This window comes from Echinops telfairi, unplaced genomic scaffold, assembly GCF_000313985.2.
Source record: "Echinops telfairi isolate 266 unplaced genomic scaffold, ASM31398v2 ScPeMD7_7420;HRSCAF=8458, whole genome shotgun sequence".
Lineage (NCBI taxonomy): Eukaryota > Metazoa > Chordata > Mammalia > Afrosoricida > Tenrecidae > Echinops > Echinops telfairi.
The window spans coordinates 7294127-7304169 of NW_022111320.1; the positions used below are offsets into that span (position 1 = coordinate 7294127).

Sequence of the window (10043 nt, forward strand, 5' to 3'; positions counted from 1 at the left end):
CATGTTTTGAGAATTATGATGGCAACAAATGTACAAATGTGCTTGACACAATGGATGTATGTATGGATTGTGATAAGAATTGTATGAGCCCCCAATAAAATGATTTTAAAAAAAGAAAGAAAGAAAAAAAATTTGTTGAATGAACCCTTGGGAGGAAAATAAGCCATAGAAAAAGTAAGGAGCTTCCCCTCAACCCCTATAAATTTTTGAATTAGTTGGAAAATTCTATAGAGAAAAACAAATAATTGTAAGCATGTTGTTGCTTTCAGGAAGTAAAATTGCTCTAATTCAAGCTTATAATCCTATATTTAGATGTGTTACTGAAATGATGTCCTAAAGGAAAAGTCTCACCAACAGATCACCAAATTTTAGTTGGTATATTGTCCTTCTGAGTCACACACAAAAGCAGGGTATTTTACATTGTTGCCTGGACCAAGTTCATTGCCTTCAGATCTCATTAACAGTAGCCAGAGCAGAACAATCGAGAACACGTATTTCTAGTCCAACTAGTAAGTGATAGTTTGCTTAACCTGATGAGTGTTGAGTAAGGGTAATTTCAAAACAAGTCTTGCTTTAGCATATTATGAGATATGCTAGAGGAATTTGTGAACAAAGGATTTGTGGCTGGCAGGAAAATTTGGAATATGACTTGAACAGGAAATTTCATAATAATTTAGGGAATGCTGAGATCAATTTAAATGGTTATGGAAAAGAACATACATCTTCTGAAACTGCAAAGAGCAGTGAGTGCACTACTCTTAGTGGGTGTCAGGAGGAGAAAGAGAAATCTGTCACGGGAGGGGGATGACATCTCTTGTCTTGTTCCTGGTATTCTTTCCATTTCTAGTATAAAAGGGGAGCAAGTACCCCTGAAATGTAGGGCATCTGGGCTAAGCTTCTAACTCAAATGATTCACACACACACACACACACACACACACACAAAGGGACTTCAGAAAGTTTGTGGGAAAGAATTCATTATCCTTGACTCCATTTTCAAATATACATATATACATATTCATTTCAAATATACATATACAATTAGAAGATGTAAAAAAAACACCTTTTATCCTATTAAGAGGGAAAGAGGAAAGTGCATGGCTTCTGCCTAAGGAAGTATTATTCCCAAGGCTATCAAGTTGTTTTTAGTAGTAAAAAGTAGTAACCAGGCCTGCAACATCAGCGATGAGCTTAAAAAATCATTGATTATTTTCATTAAAAGTCATTGTTTTTCTCAAGTGAGAGTGGGGCATTACTAGCCTAGCAGAACCCCATGGATATACCATCTAAAGCTGAGTAACCAAACATCCCTCACATCTTCCACTAGCTATTGTGACGACCCTACTGGGGCTCTCTTCTTGACTTTCAGGATATAAAAGGGAAACTGGGAACTGCCAAACTGCCAAGAACCTCTGAGAAGGAAGTTGATATGTTTAGACTTGTTCTTGGCATAAGTAAAGTTCTGGTAGCTTAAATCTCCTATAATAATAGGGTCTGCGTTCTTGCTTTTGTGAAATAAAGGGATCATTATGGAGAGGATGCAAAAGAAAATCAGAATGGGCAGTCAGCCAACCTGTTTGGCACAATGACACCTCTGCTATCATTCCAAACTCCTTTCCCTGTGGCTGTCTTCCATGCGCACTGGGACCGGGCCAGCCCTTCCTTCTTTTCCTCAGTACTAGGCTGCTAAACACCCGGCGTGGGTAAGGGTTTGTGTGCTGGGTGTGTGTTTCTAATAATTCTCTCCTGGCTGGTTGTATTTTATTTATTTCAGAATATGAGGGGACTTTCAAAAGTTTGTGGAAAAATGGGGTGAAAAGATAACGAAGTTTTGGGAGCCCCTTTGCATACACAGAAAAACACGCCCCAACCACCAGTTTCTACAGGTCAAAGTCAGTGACTTTGAATTACACTTTTGGACTTGTGAAATCATCCTCTCCCTGCTTTTCACTAACATAAATTCACTGCCCCCCCAAAGGTTTCTAGCTTATCTTTTGAGTTGATGTTGACAATTTCTAAAGGGATAGTTCTTAAAAGAGCCCAGTGTGCAAGGCGGATCTTTTTCACTAGTTAAGCTCAACTATGGTTTAGTATTATAATATTATAGCTACTATTATAGTGTAACAATTTCATTTCTCTTACAGGCGGACTAGTATTTCATTATATGTCTGTAACTAATTTCGTTTTTTCCGCTCATCTGTTGATGGGCATTTTGATTGCTTTTACCTTTGGCTATTGTGAGCAGTGCTGCCATGAACATTGCTGTGTGAGCCCATTGTGGCAATCTCTGCTTTCAGTCTTTTTGGTGTGGACTTAGACATAGCCAATGTTGCTGCGCCTCATCGTAGTCCTATTTTTGTTTCTTTTTGAGCAGCCACTGCACTGTTTTCCACAGTGGCTATACCATTCCATTTGCATTCCCACCAGCAATGGGCAAGTTTGTAATTTCTCCAGATCCTTACCAACATTTATTTAAAATTTTTAAAGTTTCACTCCTAATGGGAGAAAAAAATGGGATCCCATCACAGTTATGATTTGCCTCCCTCTGATGGCCCATGATGGGGAACTTTTTCTTTCTTTACGTGTTGGTGGCTATTTGAATGTCCTCCCTGGGGAAATGGCCACTGAAGCCCTTTGTCTGCTTTATGATTATTTTTCTTTTTGTTGTTAATTTGCCAAAGTTTTCTGCACATAAGCTTATTAGAATCACGTCAGATATATGGTTTTTGAAGTTATTTGCCCATATAGTAGCGTGTCTTTTCACCTTTTGGTAAATTCTTTTGATGAATAACAGATTTTAATTTTTAGGAGGTTCCATTTATTTATTTTGTCCTTTGCGATTTGTGGTGCTGCTACTATATCTGTTAATCTGTTGTTGGAAGCTAGTATTGCCCCTGCTTGTCATTCTAAGAATGTTATGGTTTGAGTTTGCACATTTAGGACTTTAACCCCTTCCGAGTTTGTTTTTGTGCAAGGTGTGAGGCAGGGATCTTGTTTCATTTTTCTGCACGGAAATCTAATTTTCTCAGCACCATTTACTGAAGAGACTCTTCTTACCCTATTGAGTGGACTTGGCACCACTGTAAAAATTCACTTGACCATAAATGTGTGAGTTCTTTGCTGGACTCTCAACTCTATTCTATTGCTATATGTGTCCCTCAGCATGCCACTTCCAGGTGATGTTGAATACTCTAACTTCGTCGTATGGTTTAACATAAGGATGTGTGGATGAGTTCTCTTCCTTTGTGTTTTCTTTCAGAATCGTTTTAGCTATTTGAGGGCTCTTGCTTTTCCAAATACAGTTGAGGTTTGTTTTTTTGTTCCTGTTTCTATAAAGCAGTCTGCTGAAATTTTGATTGGGATTGTTTGAATCTATATATCACTTTGAGTAGTATTGACATCTTAACAATATTAACTTCTGATTTATAAATCTGGAGTATCTTTCAATTTACTTAACTCTAATTTCTTTCAGCAGTGTTTTATAGTTTTCATGGTATAAATCCTTTGCATCTCTGGTTGGATTTAATCCTAGATATTTTTCTGAATCTGTGCTTTTCATAGGCTCTAGAGGCCCCTCCCCGAGCCGCAGAAACAATGTAGTACTAGACTACTCCTTGTAAGGTTGGCAGTTCAAACCCATCCAAAGGCATCTCAGATGGCAGGCCTGGTGCTCTGCTTCTGAAAGGCCACAGCCTAAAATCCCTTCAGAAAGAGGGAGAAGAGAAACTGGGCGGGTCTGGGGGTAGATAGGAAACTGGGGGGGGCCGGGGATGGCAGTTAATAGTACTTTGAACTGTTGAATGTACAGTTGATGGTCTGAAGCAGAACTTTCCCCTCACCTAACTCATGATGCAAACACATTAAAAACAAACAAACGCACACTCACAACCCTTCCGAGCAGTTCTATTCTGCACACATGGAGTGGTCGTGAATGAGGGGTGACTGTAACAGGAACCCCAACAACAGAAGTCTGACCAGGAAAAACTAAGCCTTTACCTCATGCCTACTGAGAGTCATTCCATTTGGTGAATCTTCAGAAATGGAGGAGTTTTCTCCAAGGAACAGTTTGGGGAAAAGGTCAGTTGCTGTAATATTGATTTGTCTAAAGCATATCGATTGGGCATTTGTTCCCAGATCTCTGCCAAAGGAAATTTTGCGGCATAAGCAGCTGGTCAACCCAGACCTTTCCAATAGTGCTTTCTATCACTAAGTTTTTAACTATTATTTGTGTGTGTTGGGGCGGGGGTGTAGAGTGGGGATAATATTGAAGAGTGTTGCTCATAAAACTTTTTTTTTCAATCCTCTCTTTAGTTTTGTTTCCCCCTCATTTATTCTTTACTTCTTTGACTCCCTGTACAGCTTCTGGTGAAGTTGGGGGGTCTTTTGTTTGTCTGTTTTGGGTAACCAGGAACATGGAATGGCTCACGTGTGATTTCATGGCTCTTATCATATAGCCTGTTGTTCCCTCAATTGATTTGCTTCTGGGTCTAGACCTGACCACTTTTAGGAGCCTGCGTGGAGAGCTCTGCTGACGTTGAAGGCCATGGAGACAGACATAGCACTGCTGAGGTGCTATTTTTGCTGACGCTGCATCCTATTTCAGGTCAGATGGTACTAGGAGGTGGGGAAGAGGTCCGTGAGAAGGAAGGCGAGAAGGCAAGCTAAGCCAAAAGCATATCATTGTTTTTAACCATTCAACTCACTCTTATTTTATTGGAGTGATTGGCTTTTAGCCAATCAACTCAACTCTGATTATGTTGGCCTGCTATCTACATGGTCAGCAGTTCGAAGTCACCAGCAGGTCCCAGGGAGAAAGACTGGGCTTTCTACTCCCATAAATAGTTACAGTCTCAGAAACCCACATGGGTTCACAACAAGTCAGTGCTGACTTGATGGCAGTGAGTTTGTTTTTTGTTTTACATTATATTTTAGAACCTTATACTTAGAAGTGAATTATGAAGTAATGTACTGTACTTTTTTTTAAAGTCCCACTGGATTTCTCACTCTCCTGAAGAAAATATTGTGGGCCCCTTCCTACTGCCTTAGTTTTCTGCATCCTGCTCCCAAAGGTTTGTGTTGCTATTCACAGGCTCCTTGAGAAAACTGAAGGAGGACTGAGCTTGTTCATTGACCTGGGTTATAGCTGTCTGTTTCTCTAAAGCTCTTTTGATTCTCAGATACGTGTGGAGAAGGCTGATGACAACTGGATTTTCAGTCAACAGGTTTTGTAACCACTTTAATTACAGGCACAAATTGGATGAGATTAAATTTCCCATCCCTCCTTGAATAAATGTAGGCTTGTTTGTCAGGAAGAATGGCAGAGGGAATTTCTCAAGAGCTAGACATAGTTTGGATTGAGATATTGTAGTGCATTGAATGGTGTCCTCCCACGAGATAGGTCCACATCCTGGAGTGTGTGAATATGATTTATTTGGTACAAGGATCATTTCAGATTCAATTAAGGGAAGGGAGTCAACATGAGATGATTCTGGGTTCCCTGGGTTGGCCCTAAATCCAGAGACAAGCATCCTTTAAGAGAGACAAGGAGGGGAAATGGCCAGGTGGAGACAGAGGCAGATTAGAATGATGCTGCTACAGCCAAGTGGGCATTTGGAGCCATCAGAAGCTAGATGACGCAAGGAGGGATTTTCCCCTGAAGACTTGGGAGCGAGTCTGTCCTGCTTGTATCTTGATCTCAGACTTCTGCCTCTGAAACTGCGAAAGAATAAATTTCTGTTGTTTGCAACCTACCCTTTGGTACTTTGTTATTGCAGCCCCAAGAAATTAATACAGATCTCTCTTACCAACACAGGACACTGTATTGAGGAGCTATCTCAGGGAGCAGAAACACCATTATTGGGTGCCAGGATGGCAGGCACTAGCCAGATATTTAACTTAAGTAGCGGATACACATTGGGGTGCTAACTGCAAGTGAAATCACCAGTTGCTCTCGGGTGAAGGATGGGGTTTTTGGCTCCCATAGAGTCACACTCTGGGAAAATCACAGGGGCAGTTCGCTGTGAGGCAGCACAGACTCAATGGCAGCGAGTTTGGTTTTGGTTTACTTTAAGGAGGAAGAAAAGCAGGGCAAGGGTCTGTGAGGTGATGTGTTTGAACAGTTATTAGTTTAGGCTCTAGAGTCTCTCTGGATTTAAATCTGAGACGATTACATACTAACTGTGTGACCCTTGTTACGTTACTCAAATTGCCTGGCCCTCAGTTTCCTCAACTGGGAAACAAGCCTGAGAATGGAACTGCACGTGTAAGATCCATTCCTACAGTCATCATGTGGATACAAACCCACAGCAACCTTATGTCAGGTTTATGAGGCTTTACATCTGTCTGGGAGCAGATAGCCTCGATTTGCTCCTAAACAGAAACTGGTGGGCTTGAACCAATTAGCTGCTAGCAGCCCGATGCTTGTCCCACAGTGCCACTTAATTTAATACGCTGCGTAACGAACAATCGGCATAACGTTGATTTCAGCTCACAGCAATCCTATGTGTGAAAGATTAGAATTTTGCTCTCGAGAGTTTTCGATGGTTGCTTTTTCAAGAGCACCTCATCACACCTTTCTTCTGAGGCACTCTGGGTAGAGTTGCACCTCCCGCCTTTTGTCCAGCAGCTGGGGGCATGAGCCGGTCGCCCGACCCAGGGATCCAAGGAAGGGGTAAATGGATACTAATGGTTGTGGTGACTACAGCTCTGTACTGACATGCAATTGTTTGTCCAAAGATATAAAAAACAAATTAATAAAAGAGAATTGGATTATTCTTAAGGCATCGTGTGTGACCTGTATCGATTCTTCAATTGGAAGACGCTTTTCACAGTATTCTCTCTCAGCTTTGTTTACTCCCTTTTTAGAATGAGCAAGGGACATGAACAGACAGTTCACCCAAACTGACATTCAAATGGGGAAAAAAATACGCATGGTCATGAGCCAATGAAATTTCCCTTGACACTAACAACCCAATTAGAACAAGAAATTCCGGTGAGCCGTGCAGAGACTGGAGCGCTCACAGGCCGCTGTGCGCCTGGAAACAGGCACAGCCTATGTGGAAAGTGTGGGGGTGCTATCCCCAACAACTGGGAAGAGAAATTCCATATGATCCAGGAATCCCTCTGCTGGGTAATATGTCAGAGCTTAAAGCCTGAGCACCCTCGTTGACAGAGGAGTATGCATGGCGGAGACAGCCCCCAATCCACTTTCAGAGTCCCTATATGGAGTGCACTTCAATGGGATGCCTCAGGATCCTCTGGACCCGTAGAATACGGCTTCTGCTGAAGGAAGTTAATCAGTCACCGAAGTCCAAATGTTGCCTGAGACCCCTACTCTGAGGATACAAACCAAGACGGGTATTTTCTAGGGTGGCAGGGAGGATGGAGGTCTGTCAGAGGGAGCAGAGACATGGGAGGGCAGTGGAAAAGGAGGGGTTGATGAAGCTCCTTAAAGCGTATCACCTCACTTCTTAGATGAGGAAACTGTGTTCCTTTTCTACCTTTCTTATTGTCAGAAGCGTAAGGAGGAAATAGCACATGAAATCGGGGAGTCCTCCTAGGGCCCTCTGATTCCCAAGTGTTCCTCCTCGCACGCCACACTGCCACTTAGAACGGGCCTTTACAAATGCTAAGAACACATCGAGTATTTTCTAAATTAGTGAGATCGGCTCTCATCGTCAATCACTTTAAAGTACTATCAGAGCGCTCCCAAACGGGTTTGAAAGGACAGAAACAGTTGCCAACTGCTTCAGAACCGTCAGAGCCTCCAGACACATTGTAGTAAAGGAGAAGAATTAAGAAGCAGCCACACGGAAGATGAATCTATTTCTTTTCATCCATACACCCTTCTCTTTTTCTCATTGGCTGATAGCCACCCTTACTATAGATTTAATAAAAGCCGGAAGGCAGTTGGTGCTATTCTTTATACCTATGTTTTTCTCTCTGTTCGTCCTTAAAAATTAAAGCATCAGAAAAAGTGGATGTCCTAATGTAAACACTGACCATCTTCATTTCCATTGTTAACATTTTTGGAAGACCATGTTCTCATTTTATCGTTATCTCTCAATTCCTCCCAACTGGTTAATTAAGTGCTTATTAAAATGTTTATTCCATCCCGGTATCAAAGGTCTTCCATGATGAGCTACTGCTACATTTAAATACAAGGTGAAGATGCCGAAGCAAGCAGCCTTCATCTCGAAGCTCCATAGATAAGACAGTAGCGCGTGCTGTGCAGTCCTGATGCTGGTATTGCACTGGGGCTGGGTTCTTTGAGAAAAAGAAGAAGGATGTGTGGGGTGGGATCTATGAACTCCTTGAAATATATGCACATTTTTTCTTAGCTCAATTCACTTTTCCACATAGTTGAAAAGAACCACTATTTGTAAAGCTTCCTTTACAAGGCTAATTGCTTTGTTTTATTCTTACAGTGTCATTACAATATTGGGTGCATAATTAATATTTCCTGCTTGTTCAAGATAGAACTGGAGGCTTCCTCTAGTTGAAGGTGGCATCTCATAGTTAAAAACATTGGATTTCTGAAAGTGAGACTCCATGACAGAAAATAATTTTTTTTTTTTTTACTTTTTTTTTTTTGACAGAAAAGGATTTACTTGTCTAGAAGAATCCAGGTCTGGGGTCTTGCTCTTGTTCCTCCACGAAGCGATCCTACGTGACTTACTGCACCTCTCTGGGCTGCTGGTTCTTCATCTGTGAAGTAAAGGCATTGCACTAAATAAATCCACAGGTGCCTTCAAGCTTTAAGCCAAACTGCTTCATATTAAAATTATTAAGCCACCAAGATGGAAGATGATTCCCAACAAAGTTCTAGAACGTTATCATGAAAACAAAGCATATCGAATTGGCCAACTTAAGAAAGAAAATAGAGATAAGTACAGTTTGAGAACTGCAACTGCCTCGTGACTCCCAATTGCAGTCGGAGGACAATGAAGGTACTGCAGGTATCATGAGGCAGACTGGCAAAAGAAACTCCATTTTTGCCAGCTGCTAAGTGACTTGCCCGTTCCTCCCGCCCATCTCAGAAAGGGGACTGCTAGTTGACCTGCCCGTTCTCCCTCCCCTGATGGGAAGGTCTCTGCTGGTGGCTAATTTAGCATGTACTCCCATGTTCCCAGGTTCCGGACACTACAATTAGTTTCAACTATTCTTCAATATATCGTTTGTTCTGATTCAATATTGTTCCCTTTGATGTTGTAATATGAATGACTTAATCTTGTCATGATAACCAAGATTTTACAATATAATCTTGTTATGGTAACCAGGATGTTATAATCAATTTTGGCATTGCTTCTTTTATGATAAGGAATGTACCTTGGAATGCATGCTTACTCTTCTTGAAGTTAAAATTAATCCATTGATTTTGCTTTCTGCTTCTGTTCACGCTTGCAAGTACTATTGGCATGGTGACTAAGTGTGGAGTAAACTGAAAGATTGGCGTTTTGAATCCACCAGCCACTTCATGGGAGAAGGCCAGGACAGTCTGCTTCTATAAAGATTGACAGCCTTGGACACCTTCGGTGGCAGTTCTAGTCTGTCTTGTAAGGGCACTGTGAGTCTGAAGCAACTTGATGACAACAGGATTTTATTTCATGAAAATAGAATAATCACTTTCCATAGCATCTAATTTAATGAGTAGTGGAGAATTTGAAATCTAATCGCAAATGTAGAAATTGGACCCCGTTTATAAGAAGTTGAATTTTCTTTTTCAGTTTTATATCTGTGATAGATGTGCTCACATGCACAAATATTTACCTGTGGATGAGACAGTCGTCAAGTTGTTGCAGGCTCATAGGGACCTTGTTCCTTAGAGTTCACAATCGCTAAATTCTAGGTCAAAGACTTTTTATTTGTTTATTTGTTTTTCTATGTTGATAAGCAATATGCTTAACCTAAAAGCTCTTAGGAGAAAACAAATGTAGAATTTTTTTTTTCAGTACATTTTTAATGCAGTTTTTGTGGTAAAATTAGATGCCTCAGCTGATATTCAGGTGGGCTTATACTCAACTGTATACAGTATCTTTTTTTTTT

At 41.0% G+C, this 10043-nt stretch overlaps 1 protein-coding gene across 1 annotated transcript in view; it reads right to left on the reverse strand.

Annotated features, from left to right (window-relative positions):
- Positions 1–10043, reverse strand: part of SPTSSB (serine palmitoyltransferase small subunit B) — a 58027-nt gene that overhangs the window by 19175 nt on the left and 28809 nt on the right. The window contains exon 2 of the mRNA XM_045297616.1: positions 8609–8705. The gene's annotated coding sequence lies outside the window, so the exon portion shown is untranslated. The remainder of the gene's footprint in view (positions 1–8608; positions 8706–10043) is intronic.